The 27,361-nt window shown below is 43.0% G+C and overlaps 1 long non-coding RNA gene across 4 annotated transcripts; it reads left to right on the forward strand.

The window, feature by feature from the left end:
- Positions 1-3,796: 3,796 nt before the first annotated feature.
- On the forward strand, positions 3,797-6,339 carry LOC127314585 (uncharacterized). 4 transcript variants are annotated; one of them, XR_011748160.1, is made up of 5 exons: positions 3,800-4,479; positions 4,767-4,867; positions 4,957-5,039; positions 5,174-5,340; positions 5,879-6,317. It is a non-coding gene; the product is annotated as an uncharacterized lncRNA (long non-coding RNA). The 4 variants fall into 4 exon arrangements; XR_011748161.1 differs by having other exon boundaries at positions 3,797-4,867; positions 4,957-5,085; positions 5,879-6,339; XR_007859784.2 differs by having other exon boundaries at positions 3,798-4,867; positions 4,957-5,044.
- The last annotated feature ends 21,022 nt before the right edge of the window (positions 6,340-27,361 follow it).

Below are 27,361 nucleotides of genomic sequence, written 5' to 3' on the forward strand. Positions count from 1 at the left end.
AAAAAGGGGCCAGGCCGGCGGGTGGCGGCCGGCGGTTGGCCGGAGGAGAGAGGGGATAACCGGCAGCGCGGGGAGATGGGGTGGTCGGCCCGGTGGATGGTGTGGACAGAGCGGAGAAGCCGTCTCTGGAGGTTGAAGCGCGGCGGACGGAGGCGGAGACGGAGGCGGAGACGGCGCGCGGCGTTGGGAGGAGAGAGGGGCGACCAGGGCGCACGCGCGGAGGGCGGCACGGTGGGCGGCGGCAAGGGCGGGCGGCCGCGCGGTCCGTGTTTTGGTAGCCTGGCGGCATCTGTGGGTTCCTCCGCGAGATTAATCTCCGGGCGGAGACGAAGCGGAGCAGTTTATACTGGAGGACCCTTTTGGTCCCTTGGTCCCGGTTCCTGCCACCAACCGGGACCTAAGGCCTATTTTTGTGGTTGCCCACTACGCTCGCAAATTAACCCTTTGGTCCCGGTTCGTGGCACGAGCTGGGAGCAAAGGCAAATTTGTACGTGCCTTTTCAAATAATTTCGTTTCCTGCCTTTTTTCAAATCAAAAAATGACATATGATATATTAAAAAGTTCAGAAAAGAAATATCTATGTAATAAAAGTATAATTTACTCATTATAAACATTTAAATATTGACATTCCTTAAATATTTACATTCCTTATGAATATGAAGTTTCCAGCCAAGACACCGCGTGGGAAAGTTTCCCGCCACGACACCGCGCGGGAAAGTTTCTCGCCACGACGCCGCGCGAGAGATTTCCCGCCTACACACCTCTATAAATAGCTCCTACATCCCCGTCTCCTACTTCACTCACCGAAACCTAGCCCATTTAAAAATGCCCCAAAGCCGTGCCCGCAGCCAGTGGAGGTGGACCCGCAACTCGCGAAGATAGAGGAGTGGGAGGAGCTGCAGCAGCACCTGCGGTGGGAGGCTGCAGGCAGGAGGGCAGCATCGGATGAGGTGGACCCGCAGCTGCGACCCCTCTAGGGTTTAGGGTTTAGGGTTTAGGGTTTAGCGTTTAGGGTTTTAGGGTTTAGGGTTTAGGGTTTAGGGTTTAGGGTTTAGGGGTTTAGGGTTTAGGGGTTTAGGGTTTAGGGTTTAGGGGTTTAGGGTTCAGGGTTCAGGGTTCAGGGTTCAGGGTTCAGGGTTTAGGGTTTAGGGTTTTAGGTTTAGGGTAGGCCACACTCAGCAAAAGACAGTAAAGAAAGTGACGAGCTTTTAGTGCATTCTGTAACATGCTACGGCCCCGCGGGGGTACTAGTTTATATTTGCGAATCCGGGATTGTTTCTCCTCTTACTGACGTAGCTGGTGATCATGGACCTGTTGCTGAAACCAGGATCTAGGATGGTTGTTAAGCATATCAATTAGCAGATATTACTTACACTCTTAACACATAAGTATGGATTAAGGAGGAGTTGTTTTCTTCAATCGCATTTTTGGCTATGCCAGTACTACCATTTACTTTTGCAAATGTTTATACTCTTATAAATGCATCAATAGGTGGTGGCACTTCCGATAAAATATTGTTAGACTACTCATAGTGCAAGTAAATTCAGTAGTGAAATAAATTGACTATTTCATGCAAAATAAATTAACTATTCGAGTCTTTTCTTCACATAAGAGCATCTGTAACCCAAAGGCAAAAAACCTTTAGAGGAGCAAATTTGCTCTTCTAACGGTCAAAGTGGCACCTAACTGAAAGCCAAAAAAAAATTCGGACATTACAAAAATAATTCATTTATAATCTAGATCCGAAATATCATAATTTAAAAAACACATAATCATCAACCACAACCGGTATTTGTTCATGGTAGCACACTATAATTCGACCCAAAAGGAGCTTCATCTAAATGAAAAGCACACATAATATTCGTTCATGGCGATGATCTATCTTCGTCCTTTCCACTCTGACCAACATCGAGGCAGGCACCAAAAGGGGCTTCATCATTTGACCCATCATCACCATCCTGGCGAAAAGCATAGTAAAGTATTAAAGTTAATATAAAAATAATGCATGCAAAAAATGATACAACACGAGATTGGCAATATACCCTACCTCGTCACTCTCATCGTAACCATCACCTCGAAAATGATGATTTGCCACAATGTACAAATCACACTTTTTTGTATCTTGATGGGCTCTCACCATTTCCTCTACATCCTCTTGATTTAAGAGGAGGACCAATCCTTCCGGTGGTACACACCCAGGCTTGATGTGGTACAATTCGGAATTTCTACCAAAAGCATGTACACAGAGCGCCTTGCAATTCTGACCACTCCACTTTGGTGGCAGGTTATCGTCTCGCCGGGTAATTCATAGTATCCTCTAGGAATACGAGAAAACTCGCAGTCCCTAAAAACACGAAATGCCATAATAACCTACATACGACATGCTGACATCAAGTTTATGCTACAACATAAATATGGATATCATTATGTAGTTTGGATAGCATCGATGCGTCAAAGTGCACAGCAGAACGGATCCATAGGCTCACATATATACATTTCATGTGCTACGAGTCTAATCGAATTCAGATACTAGCAAATTCACATTAGTGAATGGCATTAGAGACGACATACTTACAGGAGATGTGAAGTTGAGCCGCCGCCGCCGCCGCCCACCCCTTCCTCGCCTAGCTCCGGTGGCCGAAACCCACCCACCGCCGCCACCGCGTCTCCCCTCGCCGGCCATGTCCGCCGCATCCGCCTCTTCTCCCCTCGCTGTACTCGACCAACGCCGCTGATCCTCCCCTCGCCGGGCACCCTCCGTGGCCGCCGTCCCCTCCACCCCGCGCTTCCCTCGGTCGCGGCCCCTGCCCTCCGTCCCGGAGATCGTCGGGAGAGACCATATGCTTCACTCCGTCGGTGTCCCCTCCCGTCCGTCGCCAGGACAGACCGGTCCGTCGTCTTCCCGTCCCCTCCGGCGCGGCCCCCTCCCCACCATCGCGGGGCTCGCTGGGAGAGGCCCTCCGACAAGGCCCACTCCCCTCCATCGCGGGGCTCGCCTAGGCTCGCCGGGAGAGACCCTCCGTCGCCTTCCACTCCCCTCCACCGTGGGGCTCGCCAGGAGAGAGCCTCCGTGCCCTCCCCTCTGCCGCCATCCACTTCCCCTCAATCGTGGATCCCCTCCGTCGCCGGGACACTCTCGTCCAGAGTGAGAGCCCTCCGTGCCCTCACCTCCGCCGCCATCCACTCCCCCTCCATCGTGGATCCCATCCATCGCCGGCCGCCTGCCGCCGGGACACTCTCTCTGGTCCGGAGTGAGAGAGAGAGGTTGTGAGTGTGAGAGAGATAAAATCCCGTGTTCTTTCCGTGATGTTGATTTAGATTGGTGAGAATAATAGGACAGTGATTTTAAGATGTGCAAATATTAACATTTATTCGCTGCTTTAAGATTTGTGTAGTCTCATCAGATGATTTGACCGCTTCAAAGGATGTTTCTGTTTTATAAAGTTCGCAAAATATATTTGAGGTCCCGGTCCCACATAATTTGGTTCCGGTCCCGCAATTTTGGTTCCGTCAGTTTGGTTCTGTCTAATTACTACCGTTAGATCAGGGCAGATGGACGGTTATTAAAAATGCCAATCACTACCAGAAACTGCCTTTTTCCTCTCGGCCGCCTATTTTTCTGTGAGGCCCGAAGCAGCCCCCAGGAATATAAATAATCCTGGCGGTTTTATTTACGACGCCAGGAAAATGATGTATTTTGCTGTGGGTTTACCATGCTCGTCAGGGTAAGACATTTTCCTGTGTCCCATCAGCCTACAGGAAAATATTTAGATCTAGCCCGCCGCAGGATGCCCACGAAACTCAAGTTCGCGCTGAAATATTTCAGTCTCCGCGCCAATTCCAGAGGATTCGCGCGATGTCTTCTTTTTTTCCTGTCTGTGCTGGCCCACAGGAAAAGAAATAGAGCAGATAAGGCACCCTCGCTGGGAAAATTCCCCACTCCCTCGTCTTCTCCAATCTTCTGCACATACCGCCGCCGCCCTCATCCTTCCTTCCGCCGTGGCTGGCCGCCGGCCCGCCGCCCTCCTGTGCCGCCTCCTTGTTCCACCGCCTTCCTCCTTAGATCTCCACCGCCACCGGCTATCTCCACCGACCTCCACCATCACCGGCCTGCGGATTCATCCACGTCGGCGCCCAATTTCAATCTCAGACCTCCACCGCCGCCTCCCCTACCTCTGTCTGCTGGTGCAGCCACCTCCCTTCTCCTCCGACCTACACCGCCATCGCCTGCCCCTACCTCAGTTCGCAAGCGCCGCCCACATCACTTCCCTGAACTCCACCGCCGCCACTTGGCAGCACAACTTCTATGTGCGAGCGCCTCCCCCTCCCCTGTTCCCTTCTCCGACCGCCACCTCAGTTCGCCACATCTCGTGCTACCTCTTCAACTTCAACCCCGATCTGTCAGCTGCCTCTCCTTCCGTCGACCTTGAGAGCAGCGACGGCCTCCTCTTCATTTCTAGGCCACTAGCTGAGTTTTAGGTGCTACCAATCAGAGTATTGTGAAGTTTGTTTAAGTGTACTTCTACAAATCAGATTTAGTTATGAACTTTGTTTAGTGTACTACTTAATTTGCTATTTCATTTATCTGAACTGAGAGTATTCTGAAGTTAGTTTAATTACGAACTGTGTGCAAGTGTGTAATGCTTAGTTTGCTATTTAACTGATCTGAACATAGATTAGTGTGTAATAGTTCTGTACATTTGAAGGATATTGGATATGCTAAATATTAATTATTTTTTCCATTCTTGATGTGCTGCATGTGGTAGGATCTAACTCGAATCTGCCGTGCTGTCCCAAGCTATTGTGGAACCTGCAGCCCATTGATACAATTTCTGCATCTTGCCTTCCTTGACAAATAATTTTGATGGTAAGCGTTTAGTTTTAGAAGCAAGCTAGTCATGTCTCTTTATCTGGAAATATCAGTAGTGTTTGAATAATGGTGCCATCCTCTTGTAGCTGCTATTTTGCATCTTCAGAAATTTTCGTGCAGAAAGGAAGGAATTATACTCCTTGATTGCATTCAAGCGCAAGGCAGAACGGTAAGGTGCCTCTCACACTTTGGCAGTAGGTGCTTGTCTTGATATGGTGATTATCTTGTGATCCAAATAATTATTGATTGAGCTTCCAATATGAGTAGTCTGGTGTAATCTTTTCTGGTGCCATCCTCTTGTAGCAACTCCCAAAAGACCAACTGTGATGGCACTGATGGTACACAGTTGGGAGTCATTCTCAAGCGAGAATACCTGGGTCTGGTTGAGGCCACATTAGATTGGGAAGATCATTATCTTATACATGAAAGTGTTACAAGTGTTGACTGGGTGAAACAAGAATTTTAAGCACGTATGATTCTCAATACTTTCTAATATTGTTTGGAGCTCTCTAAACTTTAGCTTTTGTCTTCTTACACTACCCGGACCATGCATGTACAGGCATCGTGCATGTGTACTTAATGGATGTGTACTCGCATGCAATTAATTTTGTGATTGCCTCCTAACTCAAATACTAGTAATTATATGCATTGTGTTGTAACCATACCTCAAAGCTCTCACGTTGGTGGCATAGGAGCAATTTTATTTTTTGACATTAATTTAATAGCAGCAATACAGGGATATATATATATATGTACTATCATCTTTGTCATAATGTGTTTTTACATATTTTTTAGTTCTTCAATTGTGAAAAGTATTCTACATAGTAGAATATATTTAGGATAAGTATGATTTATTACAATACAGTTATAAATGGAAAATAATGGTGTGCTATATAATCTTGATAAATATGCTTTCTTCTCGCAGATGCCTTTTTGCAGATGCCTACTAATTGTGTGTGCAACTTGATAGTTATTTCAGTTTTGCTTACCAGTGTATGCACATGACAGGGGAACACAGATTCATCACATGATAGCTTGGAGGATGCTACTATGGATGACCTTGTTGGCCATGGCAACAATGGAGGTAGAAATTGCAAGAACATTGGTGGTGGTGAAAGGAACAACTTTTGCTACAATCGTGATGGTGATAATAACTGTGCTTCTAGAGGAGTATCACAGAAGTGTATTTGCACTTCAAACAATTAACACTCTTATGGTATTTTAGATCTTTTTGGTAGATAATGCTCCTGATCGTGAACCTGTATGAATTAGAAGTTCATGTATTTTGTTGTTACATTGCATTACCATGTGCAATGTGTGGATACAAACTAGAGTGGGGGTGCCATGTATCTGTGCCATTGTTATTACTTGCTTTTGGGCAAGTCTGTACATGTCAAGCAACAACTTTTACTGTATTGTTATACTTATAGACGCTATGTACTGGATATGAAGTGGGTCATTGGCTTAAATGTGTATTTAGTGAATAATTAATTTTGTACTGCAGAATATGGATTAGGCTCACAATAACTTCCTGGTGGCTTTTCCTGTCGGTTACCTGAAGAAGAAAAAAAATGAAATTGCTAAATCTGACAAACATAAATTTTCCTGGGAGCCACCGACAGGAACAACCCTCAGGAAAATAATTCCTGTCAGCCAACCGTCAGGCAATTCTTTTTTCCCTGTCGGATTTATCCTGGTGGAATTTTCCTGTGGGTCAACCGACAGTAATTATTACCCTGACGGTTTTTGCCAACTTCCTGTAGGTTCTGAGCCGTGGGGAAAAGTCCGGTTTCTGGTAGTGAATCACCCTAAAACTTGTACTTATATTTAGGAGGGAGGAAGTATTCTTTAAAGCCTTTCATGATTTTTGCTACAATGTTCCTAGCTGCAAGCGTAGTATTAATTCCTTTGGCAAGTAACACGTGAAAACTAAATATTAGCTTTGGAGTTGGTTCCGTGCAAGTCACGTGCAAACTGATACGATCGATCAATTTTTTGTGTTAACTCTCCATACGCCTGTATTTGCCATCAGATCCACGAAACTAAATTCTGAAATAGAGTCATGTGATTTGAAAGAGGGCCGGTTGGCTTTCTTTGCTAAAGATGGAGATGAGATGCTGCTTTGGTGAATTAATTTGTCGGCGTGGTCAGCGGACTGACTTGCGTATAACCACGATTTCTACCTAGATGAACAAGGATGTACAATAACTATTTCAGAAAAATGATGTACAGTAACTTTAGAGACGGAGAAGGAAAAATTAAGACAATTTGTCGTTGCATGTAAGTTGAACTCCCACGCAGTAGCACAACCTCGTTATTATTTATTATTATAACCAGCCTTGGGCTCATACATGGTATGATATATGACGAGCACGCAGTAGCAAACTAGTACATATACTAGATTTTTATCAAGCAGCCGTCATCGATTATGCGTCCCACGAAGCATGTCACGAATTTGCTCTTGTTGAAGTACGTGAAAATACCAAGACATTTTCCCGCGTCGGCGAGGAGGCAGCCCCAGCAGCCGCTGGGGCACACTTGCATTCTTGAATCCCTTGCCGCCGGGTCAGCTGCCGTTGCCGTGCTGACGAGAAGTAGAATGATGATGCAGAAGGATGAGGTCTTGATTGTCGCCATGTCCCTCGGTATGAATATTATCTCGCTCTGTATGAATATGTGATGTGATGGTGCATGGCGACTGTGCTCTGTTGTCTTGGTTAAATAGGACGAGGCCGATGGAGAGGCCGATGGAGTGCTACCAGTCACAATAAAAAAATTCCATTAATTAGGCCACCGGCTAGCAGATTTTGATTCCCACTACTTCAATAGCTATTGCTTTATCTATTCGTGGACATTTACTCGTGGACGACGAATAAAAATCAGCCTACTTCGTGGACGATTAATTATTATCCTAATGACCGAGTGTTCCTACGAGTAAATCCAATAGTCCTCAGGGGAAAAAGCCCCAACATCTACTTTAAATGGTAACAATGATTTTGACTTTTGTGCTCATTTCCAGACTTGTTTAATCCGACCAGATCACTTTGGTTGTTGTTTCTTGATTTTGCACAAATCAAAAACATTGACGTATTTGCCTACTAATATAATTATAGTTGTAAAACTTAGAAATCCAGTTGCTCGTTCTCAATGGTTGGCTAGCGCCTATACAATAGTTCTTAGTACCATTATCACATTAAGTGCAACGTATTTTGTAATAGATGAAGCTCAACTAGTACGTATCACATTTTGGAAGTTTGAAGCTACACTATCGAGTTCAAATGCTTATGAACAATAATATCACATTACTCATGTTCTGATGTTCACGAGGATAACGTCCTCATACTCCGCATCTTCACATTGCATTATTATTGCAAGCGAAATAGGAGAAGATCACGCAAGATATAATTAGCCCTATGCCTAGAAAGATATAGACAATGATAATAAAAGTAGTTAACTTAATAGGGTTAGATGCATAACAACACTTCACGTGGTATAACCACTACGGGAGAAGAGGACGTTGCCGTGCGAGCAAAATACACGGCAAAGAGCATAATTTGCACGGCAAAGCCTTCGCCGTGCAACCCCGCCCGGCAAAGTCCGGACGGCAACGTTTAGCTCGGCAAAGCGGTCGTTTACATGCATCCCACCAATCTGCACGGCAAAGGCTTTGCCGTGCATCGTTCGTTTTGCCATGCGCCGCCCTCCTTTGTTGTGCGGCCCTTTTTTCCTGTGCGACACGCTCTTTGCCGTGCGCATCTGACCCGCGGTGCACCGCAAAGAAATTCAAGAAAAACAAAAAAAGGCAAGCGCCGGTGCTGGCGCCGTCGAACGACCAGTGGCGAGCCGCCAGTGGTAAGCTGGCGGCAAAGGAGGGCGGTGAGGCGATGGCTGGCCATGGAGGAGGGCGTCGAGGCCGGCAGCGCTGTGTCGGGCGGAGTGGGGTTGGCTGGCGGTGGAGGAGGGCGTCGAGGCGGTGGTTGGCGGCAGCGGAGGACGTCGAGGCGGTGGCTGCCGGTGGCAGAGGGCGTCGAGGCCGGCGGCGCGACGTCGGGTGGAGTGGCTGTGCAGCCAGGCGTCGACACCGGCGGAGCGTCGGGCGTCCAGTCCGGTGAGTCCTCCGGTGGCCGCGCGTGCGGAGATCCACACTCCTCGCCAGCGCCACCCTCCATCTTCCCGTCTCCCTGAGAGCCACGCTCTCTTCCTTGGTGCGTTGTGCGTGTGTGGAGAGAAAATGAATAAGAGAGAGAGGGTGTGGTCACGGGTGGGTGCTGGTGGTGGAGTGGTGGTGGTGGGGCCAGGGAGTTGGGTGTGCCATGTCATCTATCCAGGTGATTATCTATCTCAGCCGTTCAACAAAAGCGTGATCCTACGGTTTGTATTACTGCAATCTTTGCTGTGCGTTTTTTCAAAAGTGCTCGGCAAAGAAACCTTTGCCGTGCGTGGTCTCTTTGTCGTGCGCTTCGGTTTTCTTTTTCGGCGAGCTTTCTTTGCCGTGCGCCTCCTATTCCTTTTGTCGTGCGTTTTTCTTTGCCATGCGTTTTTGGCGTCGTTTGCCGTGCGACCGTCTTTGCCGTGCGTTTACCAAAACTTTGTCGTGCGGCAAATATTTCTAAAATTATTTATAACTAACAAATTTCACTAACACAAATATTTCTAACACGAATTTCACTAACACAAATATTTCCAACACAAATAATATTTAACTAAAAAGGAAAAAATAAAAAAGGGGCCAGGCCGGCGGGTGGCGGCCGGCGGTTGGCCGGAGGAGGGAGGGGATAACCGGCAGCGCGGGGAGATGGGGTGGTCGGCCCGGTGGTTGGTGTGGACGGAGCGGAGAAGGCGTCTCCGGAGGTTGAAGCGCGGCGGACGGAGGCGGAGACGGCGCGCGGCGTTGCGAGGAGAGAGGGGCGGCCAGGGCGAGCACGCGGAGGGAGGTACGGTGGGCGGTGGCAAGGGCGGGCGGCCGCGCGGTCGGTGTTTTGGCAGCCTGGCGGCCTTTGTGGGTTCCTCCGCGCGATTAATCTCCGGGCGGAGACAAAGCGGAGCAGTTTATACTGGAGGACCCTTTTGGTCCCTTGGTCCCGGTTCGTGCCACCAACCGGGACCTAAGGCCTATTTTGGTTGTTGCTCACTACGCTCGCAAATTAACCCTTTGGTCCTTATACGTCTCCAACGTATCTATAATTTCTTATGTTCCATGCTAGTTTTATGACAATACCTACATGTTTTGTTCACACTTTATGATGTTTTGATGCATTTTCCGGCACTAACCTATTAACAAGATGCCGAAGCGCCAGTTCATGTTTTCTGCTGTTTTTGGTTTCAGAAATCCTACACAGGAAATATTCTTGGAATTGGACGAAACAAAAGCCCACGGTCTTATTTTTCCACGGAGTTTCTAGAAGACCTAAGAGGATACGAAGTGGGGCCACGAGGAGCCGCCACCATAGGGCAGCGCGGCCAAGGAGGGGCCTGCGCCACCCTATGGGGTGGGCCCCTCGAGCGCCCCCCTGCGCTGCCCCTTCGCCTACTTAATCCCTCCGTCGCGAAAACCCTAGTACCGAGAGCCATGATATGGAAAAAGTCACAGAGACGCCGCCGCCGCCAATCCCATCTCGGGGGATTCAGGAGATCGCCTCCGGCACCCTGCCGGAGAGGGGAATCATCACCGGAGGGCTCTACATCACCATGCCCGCCTCCGGACTTATGCGTGAGTAGTTCATCCTTGGACTATGGGTCCATAGCAGTAGCTAGATGGTTGTCTTCTCCTCTTGTGCTATCATGTTTAGATCTTGTGAGCTGCCTAACATGATCAAGATCATCTATTTGTAATGCTACATGTTGTATTTGGTGGGATCCGATGAATATGGAATACTATGTCAAGTTGATTATAGATCTATCATATATGTGTTGTTTTTGTTCTTGCATGCTCTCCGTTGCTAGTAGAGGCTCTGGCCAAGTTGATACTTGTAACTCTAAGAGGGGGTACTTATGCTCGATAGTGGGTTCATGCCTCCATTGAATCTGGGACAGTGACAGAAAGTTCTAAGGTTGTGGATGTGCTGTTGCCACTAGGGATAAAACATCAATGCTTTGTCTAAGTATATTTGTGTTGATTACATTATGCACCATACTTAATGCAATTGTCTGTTGTTTGCAACTTAATACTGGAAGGGGTGCGGATGCTAACCTGAAAGTGGACTTTTTAGCCATAGATGCATGCTGGATGGCGGTCTATGTTCTTTGTCGTAATGCCTTGATTAAATCTCATAGTGATCATCATGATATGTATATGAATCTTTATTTGTCAATTGCTCACATGTAATTTGTTCACCCAGCATGCTATTTATCTTATTGGAGAGACACCACTAGTGAACTGTGGACCCAGGTCCATTCTTTTACATCTAAAATACAATCTACTGCAATATCTGTTCTCTGTTGTTCTTCACAAACAAACATTATTCTCCACACCATACGTTTAATCCTTTGTTTTCAGCAAGCCGGTGAGATTGACAATCTCACTGTTACGTTGGGGCAAAGTATCTTGATTGTGTTGTGCAGGTTCCACGTTGGCGCCAGAATCACTGGTGTTGCGCCGCACTACACTCCTTCACCAACAACCTTCACGTGGCCTTCATCTCCTACTGGTTCGATAAACCTTGGTTTCATACTGAGGGAAACTTGCTGCTATACGCATCACACCTTCCACTTGGGGTTCCCAACGGACGTGTGTGATGACCCACAAGTATAGGGGATCGCAACAGTCTTCGAGGGAAGTAAAACCCAATTTATTGATTCGACACAAGGGAAGACAAAGAATACTTGTAAGCCTTAACAGTGGAGTTGTCAATTCAGCTGCACCTGGAAACAGACTTGCTCGCAAGAGTTTATCAGTAGTAACAGTTTTATAGCAGTAGCGGTGGTGAAATAACAGCAGCAGAGTAACAAAGACAGCAGTAGTGATTATAGTAAACAGCAGGATTAAAATACTGTAGGCACAGGGATGGATGAACGGGCGTTGCATGGATGAGAGAAACTCATGTAACAATCAAAGCAGAGCATTTGCAGATAATAATAAAACGGTATCCAAGTACTAATTAATCAATAGGCATGTGTTCCATATTTAGTCGTACGTGCTCGCAATGAGAAAATTGCACAACATCTTTTGTCCTACCAGCCGGTGGCAGCCGGGCCTCTAGGGAATCTACTGGAAATTAAGGTACTCCTTTTAATAGAGCACCGGAGCAAAGCATTAACACTCCGTGAACACATGTGATCCTCATATCACCGCCTTCCCCTTCGGTTGTTCCAATTTCTGTCACTTTGGGGCCTCGGGTTCCGGACAACAATACGTGTATACAACTTGCAGGTAAGATCATAAAGCAATGAATATCATCATGAAACAATAACATGTTCAGATCTGAGATCATGGCACTCGGGCCCTAGTGACGAGCATTAAGCATAACAAGTTGCAACAATATCATAAAAGTACCAATTACGGACACTAGGCACTATGCCCTAACAATCTTATGCTATTACATGATCAATCTCATCCAATCACTACCATCCCCTTCAGCCTACATCGGGGGAATTACTCACACATGGATGAGGGAAACATGGCTGGTCGATGGAGAGGCGTCGGTAGTGATGATGGCGATGATCTCCTCCAATTCCCCGTCCCGGCGGAGTGCCAGAACGGAGTTTCTGGTCCCGAGACGGAGTTTTGCGATGGTGGCGGCGTACTGGATGTCTTCTGGCGATTTCGTCTAACCCCCGTGCGTTTTTAGGTCGAAGGCGTTAAGTAGTCCAGAGGAGGGCGTCGGAGGCCAGCCGAGGGGGCCACACAGTAGGGCGGCGCACCCCCCTCCTGGGCCGTGCCGGCCTAGTGTGTGGGGGCCTCGGGCCTCCACCTGACTTGCCCTTCTGGCTCCGTAATTCTTCTGGAAAAATAAGACCTTTGGCATAAATTCCGAGGATTTTCCTGAAAGTTGGATTTCTGCACAAAAACGAGACACCAGAGCAATTCTGCTGAAAACAGCGTTAGTCCGTGTTAGTTGCATCCCAAAATACACAAATTAGAGGCAAAACAATAGCAAAAGTGTTCGGGAAAGTAGATACGTTTTGGACGTATCAACTCCCCCAAGCTTAGCTTATTGCTTGTCCTCAAGCAATTCAGTTAACAACTGAGTGCGATAAAAGAACTTTCACGAACACATTTGTTCATATGATGTAAATATTCTCATGATATGGCAAGTACTTAAGCAATTCATAATAAGATACATGCAAATAAAATCATCTAATAGCTATGTCAATCATGGAAAAGGTACTAACAAATTAATAATGAGCATCATGAATCATGTCTATCAGCAGGATTGCAATGTTCATAGAATGATATGATAAAGTGGTATCTCGCTTTCCCGTATTTGTACAGCAAAACATAAATGCTCGGGCACCTTTGAAGTTCATGGGAAGACTGGAAGTAGAGATTATCAAAGATAAAAGCATCAAAGTTATACTACAGTTAATCACATTTTGGGACAAGCATATTATACTAAGAATGACAGTTCTGCTCTCAAGAAAGTGCTCAAAGAAAGGATGGAGACTCAATGTAAAAGTAAAAGACTGACCCTTCGCAGAGGGAAGCAGGGATTAACATGTGCTAGAGCTTTTCATTTGTAAAACAAGAGTAAAATTATTTTTAGAGGTGTTTGTTGTTGTCAACGAATGATAGTGGGTACTCTAACTACCTCGTCAACCGGACTTTCAAGAGCGGATCCCATGAAGGACGTTATCTCTACCAGCAAGGTAAATCATCCCTCTTCTCTTTTGTTTACACATATTTTTTAGTTTCATTATGGATGACACTCCCCCCCAACCTTTGCTTACACAAGCCATGGCTAACCGAATCCTCGGGTGCCTTCCATCAATCACATACCATGGAGGAGTGTCTATTTGCAATTTAAGTTGCTTACTGATAAATCAGGGCAAAACATGTGAAGAGAATTATTAATGAAAGTTGATTAATTGGGGCTGGGAACCCCGTTGCCAGCTCTTTTTGCAAAATTATTGGATAAGCGGATGTGCCACTAGTCCATTATGAAAGTCTGTCAGGAGTAAATGACAAGATTGAAAGATAAACACCACATATTTCCTCATGAGCTATAAAACATTGACACAAATTGAGAAGCATTTTGAAGGTTTAAAGGTAGCACATGAGAATTTACTTGGAATGGTTTGAAATGCCATGCATAGGTATTTATGGTGGACACTTTGGAATAACTTGGTTTTCAGGGGTTTGGAAGCACGAGCAGCGTTCCCGCTCAGTACAAGTGAAGGCTAGCAATAGACTGGGAAGCGACAATCAAAAGAGCAATAACCGTCATAATCATGCTTGCGACAAAATAAATTAACGGAGGCATAAAAGTGATACAAGAACTCTGAGGTAAAGTAAATCATCGAGGCTTAATTGACATTTGTTCAGTCATATGCATGCGTGAGCATGTGCCAAGCTGATTCAAGTGAATTATTCAGAGGAGGATACCACAATGTCATATCTATCTATGAATAAAACAATGCAAGCAAATATTTATGACATGCTACTCATATTAATAAATTGGAGCTAAACATGAGAGATCATGAACTACTAGACTTTCTTAAATGACATATACCTCACATGAACCAACTAAGCATGCTCACATGGATGAGTATATGTACAAGAATGAAAACAAATAGAGTTCATACCAGCCTCTCACCACAGTCGAATTGTCGTAGATCGTCATTATTGCCTTTCACTTGTGTAGATTGAATAATATGAAATGAAAGCCAAGCTCCAACCACCGAAGACCATTGAACTCCAAAATGAACTTTACAAAACCAAAGAAGAACAGCAAATATTTTTGGTGTTTTCGAATTGGAAACAAGAACAAAAGGAAACAAGCAAACAAAGTAAAATCTTTTTGAATTTTCTTATAGCAAACCAACGATAGCAAATAAAGCAAAATAAAAGCAAGAAACCAAAATAAACAAATGGTAAAGAGAAACATCAGAAATAATTTTTGGTCTTTTTGTGTTTTAGGAAAGAAACAAAGCAAAAACAAGAAAATGAAAACTAAAAGAGTCACATAAACACAAAGCAGCAGAAATTCATCAAACTTGACATCAGTACAGTAATCGATTTTTAAGAAATTCTTCCGCTGCTTAGCTCGAAACGTGTTCAACTAATGAAAGTTAGATAACAACCTGGGGAACATGCACAAAAATTGGCTTTGCAAAATAACGTTCTGGTTGTGTTTGATAAAAAAATTTGGTATCAGTCCAGAATCTGTTTTCAATCAGCACTTCCTCAAATATCATCTCCCTCTTATTAGAAAACCACTTTAAGAAGCTAAAAAAGTATGTACAAGTATCCAGCAACCATAATATGCAAAGAATGAGAGATGCCGGTATACCTCCCCCCAAGTTTAGGCTTTTGGCCTAAGTGGAGATCAACCCCAGCGAGGGTCAGGGTTCCACGCCGGTGGAACATACATGGCGTGATCATAATAAGGTCCTGGTGCAGAAGAAAAGGGTGAAGGATCCTCATGCCCAAAATGTTGATGCGAAGAACTCGCTGCATCGGATGATAAGTCGAGGTGTTCCTCGGCCTCCTCCGTGCCGTCTCTTGCATGATGGCCATCTCCCTCTATGTATGCATTCAGTTCACCTTCCGTGGATCGACCAATCCTTCACGGAATCAAAGTTAAACAGTAATGGTACAGCAATCCTACTAGTTTTTCAGTTTTCTTAGTTGTTCTCCAAGTTTTCTTGTAAAATGTTATCTTGTAAAATAGGTTACTCAAATTAGACAAATCAGAAACAAATTCATGCTTAATCATGGAGACTATGTCAAGTTTCTCTATGGAGAGCTGAATATCAAGATGGTGAGGTTCTACACCATGCAAAGCTAATAAACGAGAGGCGATGAGACCTCCACAAATTCCTCCCTTCTCACGGTTAGTAGCAAGTCTATAGGCTATCAAAGCACCCAAGTTGTAAGTCCTATCACCTTGTAATGCAGCAGCTAGAAAAGCTAAATCCTGGATAGATAACTTACTTGCATTCTTTCGAGCAAGAACGCACTTGGTGATGAAATAAGCAAAGTAACGAATAGCTGGGAGTTGAATACTACTGATTTTACCACCATCCTCTGAGAAGCTTCTCCCATGACAAATCATCTTGTAAAGATTCAAGAGCTCCTGCGGCAGTCCCCTTATCTTCTCGCATGATCCCCATTGTGGCACTCTAATTGCTGCACAAAAGTCATCGAATGGCAAGTTGACAGTTTTATTATAAATTTTGTATCGAACCATGGGGTTAGTCTGGGACCAATTGAATTCAAAATCCTGCACTATAGACATGGTCAGTTTCACATATTGGTATGGTTCACCAACAACAAAATTTCCCAAACCTGCATTGGAAATCAGATTTTGAACATCTTGCAAGATTCCTGCACTTCTCATAAAATCAACGCACGGGTAGTAAGAGGGGTATACTTCTTCTTCACGGTGAACTGTCATAACCTGTTGCACATCCAATTCTTGTTGGTTGAGTTGGTGCCTATTCCACTCCATTTTCTGAAATTTTTCAACAAACATTATAAAATTTGATTTGGTGACATATATTTGAGGGAAACTACTATAGGAACTTGCTAGAGTACTAATCATGAATTAAAACTAGTTTTTACCACTTAGAACAAGCATACAAGCTCGCTAAACATGTTACCTACAACAGCAAAATATTCAAGATATACTCAACCAAACAAAATTCTATTTGGATAATTGGAGGAGTCACATACCGGAGAGCAAATGTGCCAAATTTCAGACAGAAATCTGGGCTGAGCAAAGAGATCAAGAAATCTTGAGCTCTTGAGCAGAAACACGAGTGAGAGAAAACTGGTGCGAGTTTTTTCGGGAGAGAGAGTGAGATGGGAGGAAAAGATGATGTAGTGGGGCAAGAGGGGCCCACACACCAGGGTGGCGCGCCCCCCTTGCTGGCCGCGCCGGCCTGTGGGGTGCCACCCTGGGGTGCCCCACTGGTCATTCCCAGGTGCCCCCAGGTGGCTCTTCGAAAAATAAGACCAATGGTATAATTTTTGTGAATTTTTGAAAACTTTGAAAAATGCACATTTCTGGGTGTCAAATTTATTATTACTGGGCAGAAAAAGATTTTGAAATCACTAATTAATTAAAGAACTTTGCAAAACAAAAATGCTACAGCAAGTAGAACAAGTGGAGGAAGAAAGAGATGTTGTTTAGTTCCTCTATGCATATAAAATGAATTTGTTAACAAGGTTGATCAAGTCTTGCCACCAAATAAATTTTACATAGCATAAGAAGAATTAAACCTCAAATCAATCATGTTACCTTGTATTGTATTGATATGGATCCAATCACAAGAGTTTGATATTCTTCTTTAGGCTCATATATAGGACAATCAATGGTTCCCACTTTGATAGTTCTCACATTAGAAATTGTATTAACTCCACATGCTTTCTCAATCCTCTTGGGAAAATAAACGGTATGCTCCTTGTCATCAACATTGAAAGTAACTTTTCCTTTATTGCAATCAATAACAGCCCCTGCGGTGTTAAGAAAAGGTCTCCCAAGAATAATAGACATATTATCATCTTCAGGCATTTCCAACACAACAAAATCAGTTAATATTAAGCAATTATTAGTAACTTGAACAGGAACATCCTCACATATACCAACAGGAATAGCAGTAGATTTATCAGCCATTTGCAAAGATATATCAGTTGGTATCAACTTATCTAAATAAAGTCTCTTATAAAGAGAGAAAGGCATAACACTAACACCTACTCCCAAATCACATAGAGCAGTCTAACATAATTATTCTTGATTGAACAAGGAATAGTCGGTATACCTGGGTCACCAAGCTTCTTTGGAACTTTGCCATTGAAAGAATAATTAGCAAGCATAGTGGAAATCTCCTCATTAGGAATTTTCCTTTTGTTAGTGACAATATCTTTCATATACTTTGAATAAGGAGGCAATTTAATAACATCAGTCAAAGGGATTTGCAGGAATAAAGGTTTCATCCAATCGCAAAATTTGTTATAGTGTTCTTCTTCCTTTGATTTTAGTTTCTTAGCAGGAAAAGGCATTTGCTTTTGAACCCAAGGTTCTCTTTCATTACCATGTTTCTTAGCAATAAAATCTTCTTTAGTATACTTTTTATTTTTAGCATGCTTTTCAGGTTCTTCTTCAACCTCTTCTTTATCAGAAGCATCATTCTTATCATTTTCTTTATCATGTTCATTACCACTTTCAGTTTCAGCATCAGAAATAGAAATACTATTAGGATCGTTAATAGGCTCAGAGGATTCTACAACAGTTTTATGTTTCTTTTTCTTTTTCTTAGATGAAGCACTAGTTTCAGTTTGTTGAGAATCTTGTTCAACTCTTTTGGGATGCCCTTCAGGATATAGATGATCCTGGGTAGAAACACCACCTCTAGTTGTTACTTCATAAGCATGTTTTTCTTTAGAATTATTTTTTAACAAGTCATTTTGCACTTTAGTGAGTTGATCAATTTGAGTTTGAACCATATGAAAATGTTTAACAAGTATCTTAACATCATTGGAGGTTCTCTCCACAATACCATGCAATTCACTAATAGCTCGAGAATTTTCCATTAAATGATTCTCTACTCTCATATTGAAATTATTTTGCTTAACAATATAATTATCAAACTCATCTAAGCATTGAGCAGGAGGTTTTGAATACGGAATATCTTCCCTAGTAAAGCGTTCAAGAGAGTGTATCTCAATCATGGATGAAGGGGGAGTTATCTTGCATAAATCTTCTATGGGAGGTAAATTCTTCACATCTTCGGATTTAATACCTTTCTCTTTAAGAGATTTCTTGGCTTCCCTCATATCTTCATCATTTAATTTAATCATACCTCTCTTCTTCAATATTGGTGTCGGGGTTGGTTCAGGTGTAGACCAATCATCATGATTCCGGCCTATTCTAGCCAATAATTCTTCAGCGCTGCCCTGGAGTTCTTTTCCTGAAAACACAACCAGCACAACTATCCAGGTATGCCCTAGACTCAATGGTTAGTCCACTATAAAATATATCAAGTAAATCATGCTTTTCCAAATCATGTTCAGGCCGAGCTCTAATAAGAGAGAAAAATCTAGCCCAAGCCTCAGGCAATTTCTCTCCATCTTCCTGATCAAAATTATAAATTCTCTGCAAAGCAATATGTTGAGAACTAGCAGGAAAGTATTTCCGGAAGAAAACATCAAGCAATTCTTTTGGACTATTAATAGAATCAGGTGGCAAACTATTATACCAAGTTTTAGCATCATCCTTTAATGAGAAAGGAAAAAATTTAGCAACGAAATAAGTACGCTTCTTAACATCATCAGAAAACAAGCTACTCAGAGTAGATAGCTCAATCATGTGTTCTACAACACTTTCTTTTTCAGTACCACAAAAAGGTGTTTTCTCAACAATAGATATATGAGACAAATCAAGAGAAAAATCATAATCCTAATCCTTAATGTTTATAGGAGATGTGGCAAATTTAGGATCAGGAGAAAGTTTATATCTAACAGTATGTTGTGCAAGCAACTTTTTAATTTTTCTTGCATCAGTAGTAGCATTGCATTTATCAATAAAATCATCATCAAGTTCTACATAATCTTCATCAAGATCATCACTAGAGTATTTAACAGACGCAGGTGAATTAACAGGTGTAGCAGCATCTTCATTAGGAGTTTCAGTATTTTCAATTTGTCTAGACCTAGCAATTGTAGCATCTAGAAAAGATCCTAATGAACCATCATTATCAAGCACAGCAGAAGCATCATCAAAATTATGAGAGGAATTTTCAGATCTAGCAGAAGTACCAGCATGCGAAGCTCGTGGTGGTGAAACAAGTTTATCTATCACAGATGGTGAATCAAGAACAGCAGAGGTACTCAGAGTTGTACCTTTTCTTGTAGTGGATGGTAATATGGCGACTTTAGTATCGCGAGGTTTACCCATGATGGAGAATTTGCAGCGAACAATATCAATCCAAGTGAACTTGCAAATAAAGCTATGCTCCCCGGCAACGGCGCCAGAAAATAGTCTTGATGAACCACAAGTATAGGGGATCGCAACAGTCTTCGAGGGAAGTAAAACCCAATTTATTGATTCGACACAAGGGGAGACAAAGAATACTTGTAAGCCTTAACAGCGGAGTTGTCAATTCAGCTGCACCTAGAAACAGACTTGCTCGCAAGAGTTTATCAGTAGTAATAGTTTTATAGCAGTAGCAGTGGTGAAAATAACAGCAGCAGAGTAACAAAGACATCAGTAGTGATTATAGTAAACAGAAAGATTAAAATACTGTAGGCACAGGGATGGATGAACGGGCGTTGCATGGATGAGAGAAACTCATGTAACAATCAAAGCAGGGCATTTGCAGATAATAATAAAACGGTATCCAAGTACTAATAATTCAATAGGCATGTGTTCCATATTTAGTCATGCGTTCTCGCAATGAGAAACTTGCACAACATGTTTTGTCCTACCAGCCGGTGGCAGCTGGGCCTCTAGGGAATCTACTGGAAATTAAGGTACTCCTTTTAATAGAGCACCGGAGCAAAGCATTAACACTCCGTGAACACATGTGATCCTCATATCACCGCCTTCCCCTTCGGTTGTCCCAATTTCTGACACTTCGGGGCCTCGGGTTCCGGACAACAATACGTGTATACAACTTGCAGGTAAGATCATAAAGCAATGAATATCATCATGAAACAATAACATGTTCAGATCTGAGATCATGGCACTCGGGCCCTAGTGACAAGCATTAAGCATAACAAGTTGCAAAAATATCATAAAAGTACCAATTACGGACACTAGGCACTATGCCCTAACAATCTTATGCTATTACATGACTAATCTCATCCAATCCCTACCATCCCCTTCAGCCTACATCGGGGGAATTACTCACACATGGATGGGGGAAAGATGGTTGGTCGATGGAGAGGCGTCGGTAGTGATGATGGCGATGATCTCCTCCAATTCCCCGTCCCGGCAGAGTGCCAGAACGGAGTTTCTGGTCCCGAGACGGAGTTTCGCGATGGTGGCGGCGTACTGGATGTCTTCTGGCGATTTCGTCTAACCCCCGTGCGTTTTTAGGTCGAAGGCTTTAAGTAGTCCAGAGGAGGGCGTCGGAGGCCAGCCGAGGGGGCCACACAGTAGGGCGGCGCGCCCCCCTCCTGGGCCGCGCTGGCCTAGTGTGTGGGGGCCTCGGGCCTCCACCTGACTTGCCCTTCTGGCTCCGTAATTCTTCTGGAAAAATAAGACATTTGGCATAAATTCCGAGGATTTTCCTGAAAGTTGGATTTCTGCACAAAAACGAGACACCAGAGCAATTCTGCTGAAAACAACGTTAGTCCGTGTTAGTTGCATCCAAAATACACAAATTAGAGGCAAACCAATAGCAAAAGTGTTCGGGAAAGTAGATACTTTTTGGACGTATCAGTGTGCTTCACGCGTTATCAAGCTAAATTTCTGGCGCTGTTGCCGGGGAGATCAAGACAGGCTGCAAGGGGAGTCTCTCACATCCAGTCTCTTTACTTTGTTTATTGTCTTGCTTTACTTTATTTTATTTTCTGTCTTGTTTGCTCTATATCAAAAACACACAAAAAATAGTTGCTTTACTTTACTTTATTTTCTGTCTTGCTTTCTCTATATCAAAAACACACAAAAAATAGTTACTTGCATTTACTTCATCAAGTTTACTTTTGTTTATTTCATCATGATTCATCCTAAGTTTACTTTGAAAGATATATCGGTAGGTAGTGGGTCTATCATTGGAAAATATAATATAGAAGAATTTTCCACTCATGTTAGTAAGACTGAAGATTTTGAAGATAGATCCTTGGTAGAACTTGCTCCTGATTATGAAATTGCTACTGCCTCTTTAGTGCACATGTTGGAAGCTAGATTTGTTAATCTTAATCCAATAATGCAACATATGTTTCTTACACTCGGTGATATGGAAGAAGGGGAAAAGAAAGATTTTATTCTAGAAACCCTTCTTAGAGAATTTGGTGATGTAGCTAGAGAAGCTAGGAAAGTCTTTATTCGATATAAGATGCTAGGCTTGTGTACCAATTTTGCAAATATCCTTGAAAGAAGGAAAAAAGATAGGCTAACATACACTAATAAAGCCGATTGTGAGGGGAAGATTAAAATACCAATACCTTATAAACTAATAGGAATGCATGAGGCATTAGAAAAGAATTTCGATTGGATTGTTCCTGAAAACTTATTTGAGGAGAATAGTAAGCCTAAAGGTAATGAAAAAGGAGTTTCTTACATAGATAATATACAATGCATAGTTGAAAAAACTCCAAACAATATTGTTGATGCTTCTTCTCTTGATAATACTTGATTTGCACTTTCTGCGCCTAGCTGAAAGGCGTTAAAGAAAAGCACTTCTTGGGAGATAACCCATGGTTTTATTTTTACTACTGTTTTGTTGAGTCTTGGAAGTTGTTACTACTGTAGCAACCTCTCCTTATCATGTTTTTGTGCCAAGTAAAGTCTCTGGTAGTAAAGTTGATACTAGATTTGGATTACTGCGCAGAAACAGATTTGCTGTCTGTCACGAATTCGCGTCCTTCTCTCTGTAGAAGAATCAAAAAAATCTGCCAATTTACGTGGGTGATCCTCAGATATGCACGCAACTTTCATTAGTTTTGAGTTTTTCCATCTGAGCAAGTTAAGTGGCTCATAAAAATTCGTCTTTACGGACTGTTCTATTTTGATAGATTCTGCCTTTTTTATTTCGCATTGCCCCTTTTGCTATGTTGAATGGATTTCTTTGTTCCATTAACTTTCAGTAGCCTTGGGTAATGTCCAGAAGTGTTAAGAATGATTATGTCACCTCTGAATATGTGAATTTTTGATTATGCACTAACCCTCTAATGAGTTTGCTTAAAGTTTGGTGTGGAGGAAGTTTTCAAGGGTCAAGAGAAGAGGATGATACAATATGATCAACAAGAGTGAAAAGTATAAGCTTGGGGATGCCCCCGTGGTTCATCCCTGCATATTTCAAGAAGACTCAAGCATCTAAGCTTGGGGATGCCCAAGGCATCCCCTTCTTCATCGACAACTTATCAGGTCACTTCTAGTGAAACTATATTTTTATTCCGTCACATCTTATGTTCTTTACTTGGAGCGTCTTTTTGCTTTTGTTTTTTGTTTGTTTGAATAAAGTCGGATCCCAGCAATCCTTGTATTGGATATATACACGCTCTGCTTTTTCATTTGAACACTTGTGTTCTTAGTTATGCTTTAATGTTCATGGCGAAGGCCGAAAACTGCTTCGTTAATTGCTATTTGGTTGGAATCAGAAAATGCTTCATATGGTCTTGAATAATTTGATACTTGGCAATTGTTTTGAGCTCTCATAGATCATGTTTAAGCTCTTGCATCATTAGTTTAAATCTATTAGTGGAGAACTACTGTAGAGCTTGTTGAAATTTGGTTTGCATGATTGGTCTCTCTAAGGTCTAGATATTTTCTGGTAAAAGTGTTTGAACAACAAGGAAGACAGTGTAGAGTTTTATAATGCTTGCAATATGTTCTTGTGTAAGTTTTGCTGTACCTTTTCATACTTGTGTTTGCTTCAAACAACCTTGCTAGCCAAAGCCTTGTACTGAGAGGAAATGCTTCTCGTGCATCCAAACACCTTGAGCCAAAACCCATGCCATTTGTGTCCACCATAACTACCTATATGTGGTATTTTTCTACCATTCCAAAGTAAATTACTTGAGTGCTACCTTTAAAATTTCATTCCTTTGTCTTTGCAATATATAGCACATGGGAAAATAGCTTAAAAACTATTGTGGTGATGAATATGTAGCTATGTATCTTAGTTCTTATAAGTTGCTTGTTGAGCGGTAACCATGTTTCTGGGGACGCCATCAACTTTTTACACCTTTGTTGAATATCATGTGAGTTGCTATGCATGTTCGTCTTGTCTGAAGTAAGGGTGATTTATCATGATCAAATGGTTTGAGTATGCATATTGTTAGAGAAGAACATTGGGCCGCCAACCAAAGCCATGTATCATGGTGGAATTTTTCAGTTTGGACATTAATCCTCAATCTCTTATGAGAATATTATCTGTTGTTGAATGCTTATGCATTAAAGAGGAGTCCATTATCTATTTTCTATGTTGTCCCGGTATGGATGTCCTTAGTTGAGATCTGTCAAAAACGAGAAATCAAATGTGATTTATCTCCTTGGACCTTTGTACATGCGGCATAGAGGTACCCCTTTGTGACACTTGGTTGAAACATATGTTATGCAATGATAATCCATGTAAATCCAAGCTAATTAGGACAAGGTGCGGGCACTATTGGTATTCTATGCATGAGGCTTGCAACTTGTAGGAAGTTTTATGCATAACACATATGAATTATTACTACCGTTGACAAAATTGTTTCTATGTTTTCAATATAAAAAGCTCTAGCACAAAAATAGTAGTCCATGCTTCCCTCTGCGAAGGGCCTTTCTTTTACTTTATGTTGAGTCAGTTTACCTACTTCTTTCTATCTTAGAAGCAAACACTTGTGTCAACTGTGTGCATTGATTCTTACATGTTTACTTATTGCACTTGTTATATTACTTTATGTTGACAATTATCCATGAGATATACATGTTACAAGTTGCAATTGCTGAAACTTAATCATCCTTTGTGTTGCTTCGAAACCTTCTACTTTGAATCTATTGCTTTATGAGTTAGCTTTTATGCAAGTCTTTTTTATACTTGTCTTGAAAGTACTATTCATGAAAAGTTTTGCTATATGATTCAGTTGTTTAGTAATTATCTCTTTGTCAGCAATCTATTGCTTCGAATCACTCCATTCATCTCATATGCTTTACAATAATGTTGATCAAGATTATGATGGTAGCATGTCACTTCAGAAATTATTGTTTTTATCGTTTACCTACTCGAGGGCGAGTAGGAACTAAGCTTGGGGATGCTTGATACGTTTCCTACGTATCTATAATTTCTTATGTTCCATGCTAGTTTTATGACAATACCTACGTGTTTTGTTCACACTTTATGATGTTTTGATGCATTTTCCGGCACTAACCTATTAACAAGATGCCGAAGCGCCAGTTCTTGTTTTCTGCTGTTTTTGGTTTCAGAAATCCTACACCGGAAATATTCTCAGAATTGGACGAAACAAAAGCCCACGGTCTTATTTTTCCACGGAGTTTCCAGAAGACCGAAGAGGATACGAAGTGGGGCCACGAGGAGCCGCCACCATAGGGCGGCGCGGCCAAGGAGGGGCCCGCGCCAACCTATGGGGTGGGCCCCTCGAGCGCCCCCTGCGCTGCCCCTTCGCCTACTTAATCCCTCCGTCGTGAAAACCCTAGTACCGAGAGCCACGATATGGAAAAAGTCACAGAGACGTCGCCGCCGGCAATCCCATCTCGGGGGATTCAGGAGATCGCCTCCGGCACCCTGCCGGAGAGGGGAATCATCACCGGAGGGCTCTACATCACCATGCCCGCCTCCGGACTGATGCGTGAGTAGTTCATCCTTGGACTATGGGTCCATAGCAGTAGCTAGATGGTTGTCTTCTCCTCTTGTGCTATCATGTTTAGATCTTGTGAGCCTAACATGATCAAGATCATCTATTTGTAATGCTACATGTTGTGTTTGGTGGGATCCGATGAATATGGAATACTATGTCAAGTTGATTATTGATCTATCATATATGTGTTGTTTATGTTCTTGCATGCTCTCCGTTGCTAGTAGAGGCTATGGCCAAGTTGATACTTGTAACTCCAAGAGGGAGTATTTATGCTCGATAGTGGGTTCATGCCTCCATTGAATCTGGGATAGTGATAGAAAGTTCTAAGGTTGTGGATGTGCTATTGCCACTAGGGATAAAACATCAATGCTTTGTCTAAGGATATTTGTGTTGATTATATTACGCACCATACTTAATGCAATTGTCTGTTTGCAACATAATACTGGAAGGGGTGCGGATACTAACCTGAAAGTGGACTTCTTAGGCATAGATGCATGCTGAATGGCGGTCTATGTTCTTTATCGTAATGCTCTGATTAAATCTCATAGTGATCATCATGATATGTATATGAATCTTTATTTGTCAATTGCCCACCTGTAATTTGTTCACCCAGCATGCTATTTATCTTATTGGAGAGACACCACTAGTGAACTGTGGACCCTGGTCAATTCTTTTACATCTGAAATACAATCTACTGCAATCTCTGTTCTCTGTTGTTCTTCACAAACAAACATCATTCTCCACACCATACGTTTAATCTTTTGTTTTCAGCAAGCCGGTGAGATTGACAACCTCACTGTTACGTTGGGGCAAAGTATCTTGATTGTGTTGTGCAGGTTCCACGTTGGCGCCGGAATCACTAGTGTTGCGCCGCACTACACTCCTTCACCAACAACCTTCACGTGGCCTTCATCTCCTATTGGTTCGATAAACCTTGGTTTCATACTGAGGGAAACTTGCTGCTATACGCATCACACCTTCCACTTGGGGTTCCCAACGGACGTGTGCTTCATGCGTTATCAGGTCCCGGTTCGTGACACGAACTGGGAGCAAAGGCGAATTTGTACGTGCCTTTTCAAATAATTTCGTTTCCCGCCTTATTTCAAATCAAAAAATGACATATGATATATTAAAAAGTTCAGAAAAGAAATATCTATGTAATAAAAGTATAATTTACTCATTATAAACATTTAAATATTGACATTCCTTAAATATTTACATTCCTTATGAATATGAAGTTTCCAGCCACGACACCGCGCGGGAAAGTTTCCCGCCACGACACCGCGCGGGAAAGTTTCTCGCCACGACGCCGCGCGAGAGATTTCCCGCCTACACACCTCTATAAATAGCTCCTACATCCCCGTCTCCCACTTCACTCACCGAACCCTAGCCCATTTCACAATGCCCCAAAGCCGTGCCCGCAGCCAGTGGAGGTGGACCCGCAACTCGCGGAGATAGAGGAGTGGGAGGAGCTGCAGCAGCACATGCAGTGGGAGGCGGCAGGCAGGAGGGCAGCATCGGATGAGGTGGACCCGCAGCTGCGACTCCTCTAGGGTTTAGGGTTTAGAGTTTAGGGTTTAGGGTTTTAGGGTTTAGGGTTTAGTGTTTAGGGTTTAGGGTTTAGGGGTTTAGGGTTTAGGCGTTTAGGGTTTAGGGGTTTAGGGTTTAGGGTTTAGGGTTTAGGGGTTTAGGGTTTAGGGGTTTAGGGTTTAGGGTTTCGGGTTCAGGGTCCAGGGTTCAGGGTTTAGGGTTCAGGGTTTAGGGTTTAGGGTTTAGGGTTTTAGGGTTTAGGGTTTAGGGTTTAGGGTAGGCCACACTCAGCAAAAGACAGTAAAGACAGTGACAAGCTTTTAGTGCATTCTGTAACA

Source organism: Lolium perenne, chromosome 7, assembly GCF_019359855.2.
Source record: "Lolium perenne isolate Kyuss_39 chromosome 7, Kyuss_2.0, whole genome shotgun sequence".
In the NCBI taxonomy this organism is placed as follows: domain Eukaryota; kingdom Viridiplantae; phylum Streptophyta; class Magnoliopsida; order Poales; family Poaceae; genus Lolium; species Lolium perenne.